The sequence below is a fragment of the Zonotrichia leucophrys genome, chromosome 3 (genome assembly GCF_028769735.1).
Source record: "Zonotrichia leucophrys gambelii isolate GWCS_2022_RI chromosome 3, RI_Zleu_2.0, whole genome shotgun sequence".
Classification (NCBI taxonomy): Eukaryota; Metazoa; Chordata; class Aves; order Passeriformes; family Passerellidae; genus Zonotrichia; species Zonotrichia leucophrys.
Window position 1 is genome coordinate 90,667,862 of NC_088172.1, and position 13,598 is coordinate 90,681,459.

The 13,598-nt window shown below is 40.0% G+C and overlaps 1 long non-coding RNA gene across 1 annotated transcript in view; it reads right to left on the reverse strand.

The window, feature by feature from the left end:
• Positions 1-445: 445 nt before the first annotated feature.
• LOC135445955 (uncharacterized) overlaps positions 446-13,598 on the reverse strand; it is a 39,282-nt gene continuing 26,129 nt past the window's right edge. Inside the window, exons 2-3 of the long non-coding RNA XR_010439641.1 lie at positions 1,518-1,613; positions 446-847 (exon numbers count right to left, since the gene is read on the reverse strand). This is a non-coding gene — a long non-coding RNA (uncharacterized LOC135445955). The remainder of the gene's footprint in view (positions 848-1,517; positions 1,614-13,598) is intronic.

Below are 13,598 nucleotides of genomic sequence, written 5' to 3' on the forward strand. Positions count from 1 at the left end.
AAGAAATTACTGGGGCAGGTTTACTGCAGTTTTGACACATCAGAGGAGTAACCTCATTCAGCCAAAATCTGAACTCCACAGTGCCCCTGGAAGCAGCAGTATAAAACATGAAAAAATTTTTGAGTATTCCTTATGCATTGAAAATGAGTCATATTTCTTCCCAAGAAAATCCATAAAAACAAAAGAACTGACGCTGATACACAATCTTTGAACTGATCACTGGACCAAGGTCTATATTCTATCTGGTTGCAGAAAATTGCTTTCTAGACTGACAACTGATTAGTATACAAGGATGATTATATGCAAATCTCCAATTTCTATTGACTTAATTGTGATCTGATGTAACATGTATAATTAACACATGCATTTAAAATAAATGTATATTTAATTAACATGCATATTTATAAAATGAATATTTATATTTAGCATATAATTTTGGGTGAATTTAGGTGGCACAAAATTGAGGGGTTATCATTACTGATGAGAGCTAGTCACAGCAGAACAGCTTTCACACCTCAGGCTCTCCTTGGGGATTTCAGTCCCAATTTATCTCACCTCTGGCAGGCCAGCCTTGGGCCTTCCTCCACTAAACAAAGTCTGCAAGTCACACCAGACAGATGTGACTCTGGTAAACATCTTCATTAGGGCTGGGGGAGGGGAGTCACTCAAATCATAGTTTGAATAGGAAACTACAACAGTATGACAAGCAGAGTCCAAATATATCTGAAGCCAAAGGTCAGGAAGCTGAGCATCAGATTTTCCAAAACTGTTTAGTATTTCCATTATAGATACAAGCTGTTGTGTGACTCCAGCAATTCAGGAAAGTTTAATCCCATGAAACTCTCTTCTGCAAAACAGAAAACATAAAAATAAATTTGAGACACTATTTTCATAGCGATGCGAAGACATGATGCCTTAAACACACTGGGAAGACCATTGCACCAAACTCCAGCTTGTCAATCAGAAATGGTGATCTGGAGAGTCCATCCAAGCAGCCTTGCCCCTCACTACACTCATCAACAACTGGGTCATGGTGCTTATCACCAGGGCACCAAAAGCATGGGGCATGACAAAATATTTATGCGGGACAAAATATCATCGATGACCTCTTTAGTTTAGAATGTCTCTGGCGCAAGCAAGACTTCCTACAATCAATACAAATCTCTCATTCTCAGGTGTTCCCCAGGAAATAAGCAGCCTCAAAAAGCAAGAGAAAGCCCACTTCTTTCCACAAACAAACAAAAAAAAAAAAAACCAAATGGAAAATGAATGACACTTCCAAGGCTCTGTGTGTATATTTCATACCATCTCTTCTCTACTTGAGGAAGAAATATTGAAAAAGTACCTTAACCACTGCTGAGAGGTGCCTAGTCGTGCTAGATCAGCATTAAAAGGAAACTTATGTGAAACCCAACCCAGAAATTCAGTCTTGGGCTTGAGCAGCATTCTCGTGTCAAGCAATTATTTGTTTCCTATCAGCCAACATCAATATTTGTATGAAGAAAATTATTAAATACCTAGTTTCCTTGGGAAGAGACTAATAGCACATCTCCAATGGAGTACTCATCTGTTTCTCTCCACGGAGAACAGAAGTACATTTTCTTCTTCACTTCCTAGGAAAAGCAGAAATCCTGACAGCTCTTGCAAGGTTCAAAAATACCCCAGTGTGCCCCCCTTCTACAATATGGACCATATCCTCTTTATAAAGGCCTAGAATATAAACAGTTCTACCATGCTATTCCTGCAGTATTTTGATCAAACGTCATCTAATTCTAGGCAAATACTTCTTCCTGATACATTTAAAAATCAGGTTTAATGGTTCATATACAGTGGATGCAATCACATTAGTTTCAAAAATGTACTGACAGAAGGAAATATTCTGACTAGAAAGACACTGTGCCTTCCAGCACTTTGTAAAGGCAAAGGTTACACAGCCAAAGTGACCTAGTGCTGCAAACACCAGCTTTGGCAGTGATGTACTCAGACAAAAATCAAAACTTACAAAGGAAAAAAAGGATTAATCAAACGATGCATTTCATCATTAGCAGGATGTGATCTTTCTTCTATTGCACCAGATCTATCAAATCACAGATTTTGTAGTTAATCATTTGGATTGCACATCTCCAGGAAGCCAAGGAATCAATTTACAGTCGCCTTTGTCCATTTCTTCTTCTGCCCCAGTCCCCAAACTCTTCTTGTGTGGTTTTATTGCCTGTCCCCTCAGACAAATCTCTTCCCTGCTGCCATGAGTCTCCCATTCTGTAGCCTCTGTTCGCCAGAATGGTTTTTATTTCTCTTCCTGAATGCTCAACTTTCCCTTCCATTCTTTTCATCTTTGCCTATGTCTCTTAACTCAAAGCAATAAAGAAGAGCAGATTTAGCAACTGTCAGGATGCCTTTGATAGGGGAGCATGTACACAAAATGAGTCTGCATTGTGCTAAGGAAGGAAGAGCCACAATAGAGTGTTAATATTTCTATTGGTATCAACAGGTGGATCAAAGCTTTGTAACATGGAAGGCAATATCATTCCATCATTGCCATGGTTAGTAAATAAAGCTTGTATCCACAATGGAACTGAACTTGGATGGTTTAGGAATAAGCCTTTTTACTGGCCTGGATATAATTTCAAAGTGATGGTCAAGGCCATTTTTATTCTCAAAGATTTTCTGAATGTTTATTAAAAATGTGTACTTCCAATGCACATGTTAGTTTACAACATACATAAATAGAACTAAGTTTGTAAAATGACTCTTCAGTCACAGTGACAAAGAACACAAATTCTATGCAAAAAACAAAGTTGCTTCAGGGCAAATTCTCTATTAATACATATATATTGTTCACCATGAGAACAACTATACACTGAAATATGGTTGCCCTGAGAGGAGGTGGAATCTCCCTTGCTAGAAACATTCAAAACTCAGTTTGACATGGTCCTGGAAAAAGTTTTCAGAAGGAAGTCAGACTAAGTGTTCAACAGAATTCCCTTCCAAATCTTTTTCATACAGTTTTCTTCTACTGCTACAGAGTTGAGGTACACTTTCTGAGGCACCTATAGATGGGCACTAATTTACTGGAGGCAAATATCATAGAAGAGGCAGGGCTTAAACTGACAAGTAGAGAGACTCTGAATCTCCATTCATGCATCCTGCACAGCCCAGCTGCCTGCTACATCCTAACACCCTCTTTCACTTATGTTTTTGTAATAAAATTATTTTTGGGGAACCATCTGGGAAAGGAAAAAACCCACAACAAATTTGCATGCACTGAATGTCTCTCCAACAAGAATATCTTCTGTCCTATATAACACTTAGAAAGAAGGTGTATTTACACAAAATCACTGTTTACTAGTTTATATGCATCCCAGAAGGATCCCAGAAAACACCTACAAAGGCTTCAAAGGATCATAGCAAGACACGTCCAGTGGTATACTGTGTTGAAGATGGGAGGGGCTGAAGAGGCAGAGCTTTTCCTTCTGTATATCAGACTCCTCAGAACATCTGCTGATCCTGCAGGTATTATTTTCGTATTTCAGGTAGGTTTTATGGTGGTTATAATAGCTGTTCCTCAAAAAAAAAAAAAAAATCTCTACTTGTTCATGTGAAACTACCGGTTACAAATTCCCGTGATTCATTTTGTAATTAATGAAGTCCTCCCCTTCTTGTCTCTCCTCCCTGCCTCCCTCCAAAACAAAACAAAACAAAACAAACAAACAAACAAAAAAACAACAACAAAAAACCTCTTACATATGATACACTAAATAACTTAAGATCACCAGCACTAACTTCATTTTATTTCAGATTAGTTGGTCCCTCTCCCCTTATTCAATATTGCATGGAAAAACTGTTAACTTTGCCAATGCCCCAGTGGAATTGCCTCTTCTCTGTCAGGAGGGCTGGTAGCATACACAGCCTCCAACACACAGTGTATCTGTGCTTGGATCATTTGTATATAAGATTACTGGATTTTACTGCAGTTTGTTACTTTTTGAGCACAGGAAAATACTTTTTATGTGCAGGATGAGTAAATGAAACTACACAATGTGATAATTAGTTCTCGTACTAGGAAAACAGAGTTATAAATAAAGGCAAGAAGAGAATTTATAAATAAAGGGAAGAGTGGGGGGAAAGCCATTTGCTTTCAGATACAGCACAGTGTTCAGGGCTATCATTTGTGTCAATACCCTGTAAACCATTTTCCTCTCTCCCTACTTCATTGGTATCACTGCTGGTGGTGAATACAGCAGGAACCTTGCCTCGTTTGTCACTTGTGAGAAGAAATGGACAGGACAAGTGACCCAACAATGATTGTGAAGGCTCATCTAATTAGACAAGACAGAAGATGGATGTTCTTGGGCATTTCTTTAGTGAGGAAATCACAAGGTAGGGAGGAGGAAAGTGAAAATACAGACCAACACCATCTAAAGCAATTGTCCAAGAGCCTGCAGGTGAGTTTAGGGAGCTGAGTAACTGATGCAGTGTTCAGGAAAGTGTGGGCACAGCAATCTTCCACCAAGTCCCTTTGACTTGTTCAGAGTGCCCATACCCACAAGACAAGCCTGCATTCTGAGAACAATGCTTAAAAATGAGCACAAGCATTTTTACACAACAGAAAGATTAAAGCCAGCATGACCTTACTGAGGAAAAAATTCCAAGACAATCTCATATGGTAGTTTGCATTGAACAAAATGTGATTTTATGATTTCTAATGTAAAACAAGTTTTTAAACACCACAAGCAGAACTCCACTGCAGCACCCTAAGCCCAGGTTGCTAGTCCATGGGAACAAGGCCCTGAGCAGCCTGCAGGGCAAGAGGTGACTGAGAAGAGCCTTTAAGCATGTCAGCTCTGCCTTGGGAATCTCCAGCGTTGGCACAAGAGTCCTTAGCTACAGACACACACTTGCATTAAGTGTCAGAAAAACCCAAATTCAGCCCAAATGGTATGAAGTACAAAAATTCCTTCTATAATAAGTTGGCAGCAGAAAAATTCATTAATAATTAAATAGGAGGCACAGAACTACGGCCTGATCTTGCAACACCAATTACAGATTGTAATGCTGATTTGGACACTAAAACCAAGGAGGGTATTTTTCCATACAGTTCTGTTTTACTTATTTATTTTTACTGCTACTGTGCTGCTGACCCTATTTTCTGCTGGCGTTACCTCCTTGGTAGAGATAGTAAATCCATATTAAAATAACATCAGGGCTTTTTAGGCATTAGGGATATTTAGCCCAAATACAAATCTATTAGAATATGTAAGAATCCTCTGCTTCTAGAAACATCTTGTTTCATTATGAAATGTAAGCCTAGCTTAGACTGAAATTTGGGTTTAAGGAGACCAAAAAAACAGCAGCTGTTATTGCTACTCTCAGTGAAACACAAGAGGGGAAATCCACCCCACGCCACCAGCTTGATCTCTGCTGTTTGAAGATGATGTGCAGCTTTACCCATCTGGATGGCTTTTCAGAGAAAGTAACACGTTATTGCTTTTATCTGCATTCCAATCCTGTAGTCAGGTCTAATTATAGGGAATATGGACAAGCAATAAGCAATGAACATGTGGTCTCTGGGGAAAGCATTAACAGCAGCAAGATCACACCACCAGTGACTCGGGAGGCGCGACAAGAGCCAATCAATGAGGGATCGTGCAACTGGAAGCCCTATCTTCAGACAACCTTCTCCCTTGCTATCAGTCATTACCCGAGCCAAAGGTCAGCAGCTTGGTGCTTGATGGAGGCAGACTTCAAACAGCACATGAAACAGCCCAGAGCTGGGAGCAGGACTAGTGCAAAATGAACACTGTGGAGATGCAGCAGCTCCAACCACCCCGAGGCTCCCACATCTGAATTCCAGCAGTTGATGCTTTCCCCCAAGGCAGGATACTGCTCGGAGGCCCAGGGTAGAGCAAAATGCTTCTTGGTGAAGGACCATCTCCTGGCCTGCCCTGGGGTCCCAAATTCAAGCTGCATCTCAAAACAGAGAAAAGCACAACCTGTCACAGTTCCCTTCCAAAGACTGCTCGTCTCTGGGCTATGGGACCTGACAATACATCAGTACAGGTCATTTCTGAGCCATCCCTGTCCCAGACTGAAACAGGACATCAAGGCTGAACAAATGCAGTAACTGAACCTAAGCAGGAAAATTTAATTTACAAAGGTTATTTCCCCCCACTTCTGAGAGTATCATGTCTTCTTCTGATTAGTATCCAGAATCACAGGTTACACACATCCTTTGCAGGCTGGGAAAAGCAGCCAGCTAGGCTTGTTCAACGTTACAAAGCTGATTCAATTTTGCACATGCCATTTGAAACACTTAATTTTTTCTTTAAAAAAAAAAAGTCATGTTAGACTATCAGTCCTGGATTACACTGATTGGAAGGGTCTGGCAACCTATTCTGGGCTAAAAAGGACATATTTTACAATGTGCACAAAGAGAAACTTCAGATTTACAAAAGTCAGCAGCAAAATTCCCATTGACTACCCAAAGGATAGAATGTCAGCCAGCTTCTCTTCCATAACAAAAATTTTATTACATCAATTATTTTCTACTATTTGTTTTCAATCCAAATTTATAGACAGTCTTCTATTCCAAACTATGCAAATTTTCAGTGCTGAATTCCATCTTTTATCTAATAAGAGCCATCATATTTTAAATAATAGGAAGTTGTCTGAGAGAAACACCTGCCCCAGGCTCTACTCTGCTTCAAAAAATTCAACCAAAAATTGTTTTCCTCTATTTTTTTATGTTTTTGCCTCAGTCTAAAGCCATACAGCAGGACTGTTAATAATCATTCCTTCTCTCACACACCCACCACTTGACCAGCTGGCTGCACAATCTTCTTTCATCATTTTTCTTCAGGGTGGTTGCAGGAATCAGACCATATGTAATAGTTGCCAGTGTTCCCTTATAAGCATATGTATAGGAATATTGGATCTGCTAGTGTTCTGGACAGGAACAAATACGATCCTTTCTTTTAAAATACTTCGGAAAACTGGAAAAAGTATCTTAAAATGCCTAGGAATCATGGAGATTCTCTAATGCTTATACCATAAACAGTGGTTTTCCAACAACTACATCTGGTTTATAAATGTTGTTTTCAGAGATAAGCATGTGACAAATCTTTGTAGTATTCTTAGTGCAATGCTTACTGCAACATTTCTTCAGCTAGGATGCTTTTTAAATAATTTGGAGACCACTCTTCCCTGATCAGAATTTCCCCCTCTGCTTTTACGTGAACAAATTAGATGAAAACTGAAGCCTGAAGATCTAGCAAAGCTCAAGCATACAATAGAAAGAAAAATATTTCCTAAATCTGTGATTTCCAGTGAGACTGCTCATGGATCTAACCTTTGTTTTTTCTGGTTTTTTTATCTGAACAGGTCAGGTTTTGGGCACACAGCTCCATGGCTAAGGTGGTTTCAGAACTCTCTGAGGCCAACAGGTTGGGACCAGCCTCTACATAACCTGATCAATTTAAGATCTGCTTTCAGCAGGAGCTGCAGCATACAAGGCAGGAATTCAACCAGACACTTGGAACACACAGACCATCTTCTCCAGCAGCATGACTCGTCTGTCCTTCTTGTTGCTCTGCATCCAAAATTTCTGCTCAGCTTTTTTTCTTCCCAGTGAAAATGATGCCACAACACAGTTCCAATTGATATTTGACACAGTATCAGATTCCTTGCAGTAAAAAATACTGGCTGAAAGTCTCATACATGCTTTCTCCAAGAAGCCTATGGTAGCACGCCTTGCCTCAGCAAACCATCAATTTAAATGATTGGGAAAAAAACAACACATAATAAGTGACAGATTTTTCAAATCAGATAAAGATGGGAACCAGATTATCTGTCTGTGGGTGATAGATTGCAGCAATAATAAATTCACTTTAAGACACTGGATCAATTTTTAATCAAGCCAAGAATTATTATTGCAGAAAGATAAAATGACCCATGAGGAGATGCCTTAATTTTCCACCAATCAAATTATAGCCTTTCTAAATAAGATGTAATGAGATCCATGGAATATCCAGGTTACACAGCCTACCTAATTACCCATGTTCCCTGTCATGTTGTGATATAGTAGTGGTAAACTGACCTCTGAATTTACCAAGATGAAAAGGTAATTAGTTTTTTCCACAAGGCTGTAGTGAAAACAACAGCAATGACACATGTCACCTCCTTCCACCAAGTCACAATCTCAGAGGTGTTTGTTCTTAAAATATATACAGGATATGACCTGCTGGGTAATAAACTACAGTCATTAAGTGAAGCATACATCTGACAGAAAAACAACCACTATCTCCAAGTTGAGAATACAAGGTCTGAAGGTAAAGCAAATCAACCCATATTCCACATGAAACTCTATCAGTGTATTACCACAGAGGGTCTCAGGAGATAACAGATTGTTTTCTAATTAAAGAGGTCACAATGACATATTCAAAGGAAGTTTTCCTGAGACACAGGCACCACAAGTATAATTTTCCTTCCAATTGCCCTTAACCACATAGGGACTTGTTTCTACACATTGCAGTACGGCATCACTGGAAAGCATTCCTAAACACATTCTGAGAATGTGAAGGCTCATCAAGATCAAACTCAGAAATTATAATCATCATCATGAATTGATAATTATTTCAGACAGAAGATTCCAGTTTTGTGCACACAGAACAAGACGAATGATCTCTTTACCAAGATTTTGGAGGTAGGATTAAGAACCACATTTGCAACAGCTTCTGGGGCCTGATATCTTCACCAAAGCCATTAGTAAGAATAGAGACTGAATTTTCTCTGGCAACCTCAGAAAGCAGGAAATCCCCTCAATGATTTGTCCCTGTCTATGTGCCCTTTCCTTTGGGCACCACTGCAGTTTAGAGATACAATGACAGACATAATTGGTTCATGCAAAGAAAGCCATCATAAAATTAATGAACTACAACAATTCATTCCATCTGCTGCCTCTTTCTTGCTAATTTATTAATAACACTTACACAAAAAAGAGGTATGGATTATAAATTTCAATTTCTCCTCTTTACCTGAAAATTCAGTCTGAGAGTCTTAAAAAATGATTTCATATTATACCAAATAGATTTATGGCTTATTACTAGTAATGTGGCAGCACCCAATTGACCATAAAAGCTAACTATTTAAAAGTAACTCAAATTACCCCTTCTGAGCAAATTGGATATTTGGTTTACATTTCTTGCACTGCTTTTACAAGTGCCCTGCTTCAGTCACCAACCCATCATACTGCTTTTCTTGGATCTTCAGCTTGTCACAGACATCACACCATGCAACAGCTTTGCAAGCTACAAGCCCAACAGTACACAAGTTTTCCTTCAATGGCAAAAATGTAATGGTACATGCAGAACAGGGAATGTGGAATGGGTTTTGCAGGAGTTCAGATCAATTCTACCCCTTTTTATGACTGTCAGGCATGGACTTCAGAGGAAAAAATTACATGAAGGCCAAGCACTGCAGAATGGCTCTTTTATCAGTGAACATAGAGGTAGAAGTCAATGAACAGATGCCATTGTTTTTCCTGAGACAGGAAGCATGAACGTCACAAAAACCTGCGGAATTGTCCTGCAAGGCATGCCCCAAGCGTGAGTGTGCATGTGCTAAGCAGGCATCCACCACTGCTGCCTCTCCATTTTGTACTGAAGCATGTGAAAACCTCACAAAACCTCACAGTCCCTTCAGGGTGGATTAGGACATGCAGGAAAGCCCAATTCCCTTGTATCAGGGCAAAACTGATATTTCATTCAGCTGGATTAAAGCTTCCCCTGAGGTCTGATCCCCACACCAATACTGCAGGAATGTAACTGCTTAGACAGTAAGTGTTTTTTACTTATTTTTCCAGTGTTTCTCCTGCAGTTAATGCACTTCAATTGATACAAAACCCATGATAAGTAGAAATGTCACCCCCTCTACTGCAGAGAAACAGCGCTATCAATACAACATATCTCTGCAACAATGTAAAGATCTGTGCAATAGGTAAATTCCATGGCTTTTGTGGGACCAGGCAGCAGAGCGGCCAAACTTGAAGGGAATTACACATCCTAGACTGATTTGCAAACACTACGGAAAGTTTGTTTTTAGTGGGATCACTGTGTATTACCTAATACATGATGAGGTAATGCTAAAATACTAAAAAACCCTCAACACTTTTTCCAGTAGAGATTACAGCTGCTGTGGGGGGAACCTATTACTCAGAAGGAGTTCAACAGCATCAGAATGCTATCTGTTAGGATAGTCTCACTTTGCATCAATGTTCCTATTTAGATATTTTGATCAAAACACTTCAGTAAATTAAATGCAAAGGCTATATGTTGATTAGAACAAAAGATACATTACACTAAGATTAAAGTCTTGGTATTAAGTAAAATATCTGAGCACTAATTCCTAGTTCTGTAATATTTCCATCAATACTATTATCTCCACTTAATTAGGACATAAAAGTAAGTAAAGTTAATTTAAAAGGAAATTTCAAACAGCATTCTCATTTGATTTTCTAGCAAATTAACACTTTAAAACCTCTAATGGGCATCTTCAAAAGAAAATGTTATTAACAAAATATGTGATAATTAACATAATTAAAACTCTCTAAAGTATACATTTTTTAAATGGCAATTGTTTTGTTAAAAAATATGCAAGAGTAGTGAATCCCACTCCCCTCATAACATAGATGTGCATTAGATAGCATAAACATTGGACAATTCCTCACGGATATCCATTAACCTAGAAATTGCTAGTATTAACTCATAACAAGATTACCTTTTGTGGAACTGGATTAACTTTTATACACTCCCTTACTCCCAGAAGAAGCTCAGCAAATGGCTGCGAGTGCTCCAATATTTCAAATTATGCAGTTATTAATTTAAAGTAGGAGTATTTTCTCTGATCTTATCCCAAATATTTTAATCCCCTCTTATTCCTCCTGTTTTCTAATACCTATTCTGGCACACCAAAAATTATTAGTTACCTCACACATAAGATCAAACTGGCAAAATAAAACAATTTTTACCCTGTCAAAGTGTCTGAATTAGAAGATTTTGTGACTTTCAACAGTTATGACATCAAGCTCTATAAGGAGCAAATATTTGTTCATCCTTGGTCTGTGTGGATGCATCTCTCACCTAGGAAAACCATCACATCTTTTGGGGCACAAACTCAAGGACCTCAAGTAAATCTTTTATGCCTTCTGCACTCTCAGGGATTTATAAGTTGCAACCAGTTGGGATAAAAGCATGAAACACTTTAGTGACTTATCTGAGCTGTTCAAACCTCTAGAGTCCGCCCAGGGAGTGAGATATCTGAGGAGAAGGGCTGTGCTTCCTGCTCCCAATCCGCTCAGAATTACCTCATGAGCTGGCACTCACGTCACTTCACACAGGATGCAGCAATGTCCTTTCATGTGGGTAAGCTCAGCACCAGGTGCAGCAGCACTGCTGATAAGACAGAATAAAGGCAACTTTCTTCATGTTTGGCTTCCTCCCACATGTCTTGGGAGGAGAAAAGAAAAAGATGGAGGAAAACATGCGAACCTATCCCATTAATATTTCCTGGCTTACGCTCACTGCCCAGATGCAGAAGGGCTCAGACATAGCTGACATTTTTAATGAACAGGACTAATGGGGCCCACCCCAGAGCACCACATGGGTCAGCTTCTCCCTGAGGGACAGGGAGCCAGGACCTGAGGGGAATCCCATGGCTGAGGCCTTACCAGCAAAACCCCTGCCCCACCAATCCAGTGCGAAAGGCAGTCTCAGGATGGCGCCCAGGGTCATCTCAGAGCTCAGGGAGAAGAGGCAGGACCAAAGTCAGGCAGGGAGCACAAGCCAGAGCCAGGATTAGACCTGTTGAGGGCAACCAAGTCAGACACAGCCCAAGGATCACCAGGGGCATCCGTGGTGACAAGACAGGCCCAAGAGAAGAAGTGAGATTAAGGCTATTCATAGCCAGAGAGGGGCACAGCTGCAGCTGTGCTGGAGACTAAAGCTCCTGTAACAAAGCTCAGGCAGGGACGGAGCTCAAATAAGGCATGTAGGAAGAGGGTGTGGCAGATATTCCTGGTGATGTTGACCATTAAGGCCAGATGGTGTACTTGGGACACTGGCAAAAAAAAAAATGCAATTTCTTCTGAGACTGTAGAGATAGGTCTCCCACAAACCCAGCCCCCCCTCTTGATCCCAGGGGACAAGGTCACATCCCTGCACCTCTATGTCAAATCCATTTATATCAAGCTCTTATATTCAGGCTCCTGTATCCACCATCACACTACTGCTCAAGAGTAAAGTTCTGCTCTATTGAGCTCTTAAGGAAAAAGAAATGTCTTGTGTTGCCCAGCTTCTGGAGCAGGCTCCGTGCTCCTGCCCTGGAAAAAGCCATTCAGATGACAGTCAGGAGCAGAAGGCAGCACTGGATTCAGCAAGGCCCCTGTTAAACATCACCCCTTAGACTCACCCCTGTGATGGGGGACCCCAATGAGGGCACAACAGCAGCCCTGCTCATGCTGAGGCCTTGCTTCTGGGCAGGTGGGAGTCCTGCAGGGCTACAGGAATTATCACAACCAAGTAGGAAAGAGGAATAGGAGAGAGTTAATGACAAAAAAAAAAAAAAAAAAAAAAAAAAAAATCTTGTTTTTCCAAAGAGAAAACATTTGCTCCAAGAGCAAGAACTGACCGAATATTTGGTTTATTTTTGATTTCACTTGAGCCTTGCCAGCTACAGCTAATAGATATTACCACCTGAACCATGAGCTGATTTACTAAACAACAGCCATGACACTCTACTAGTGTAACCTCATAATAAGGCAAATATTTGCCACCATCTGCAGTAAATTCAAAGCATCTGCTGTAACTTTTTTTGATGAAAGTAAACTAGTACACTCCACTGTAAATTCTTTTGATATTGTTATTACAATATTCTGTGATAAATAAAACAAATGGTCAAATACAGCTCAGGCTAACAAAATAAATCAGCAAGGCTTAGCAACTGCTTTAATTATTATTAGAAACAATTTGGTATTTTTCTTACCTGTCACCTTACAGAACTATTTTACTCACCACTTAAAGAAAAGCTTTATCTACTCTTTTAATACCCAAGAAAAAAATTTTGAACAAAATCTGTGTGTGTTTCAACCTTGACTGAAATTATTCAAAATAACTCAGAAGTTACTCAATCTCTGCTTCCACTGAAATCTACACAGCTTTCCCCATTGCCTGTAGAGGTAGAAGCCAGAATGACGTGCTTCACAAAAATTCCAGCCTTAGGTATCAATGCTGTGTTTATCACCACATTATCCAGGAAACTACCTCTCTTGCACTATGTATAAGAGATTCTCTCTGTCCACCCACTAATGGCAGCTTGGCTGATTGTGGGAAAGCCAGCAAATCTTGCTTTTTTGCTCTGTGGATGGATGAATTCCCGGGCACTTTTATCTCCTGTGGAAGGGGTTCAGTTACAGCCGACTGGCCTTCATCCAGGTACTGATCTTTCCCAGGCAAGGCAGAAAGCTGGAGAGGGAGTCATTTGCCTCTGGTATAAAGATGATGTGCAACAGCATGTTTCTGGGGGTCCTGTTGTCACACAAACTCCAC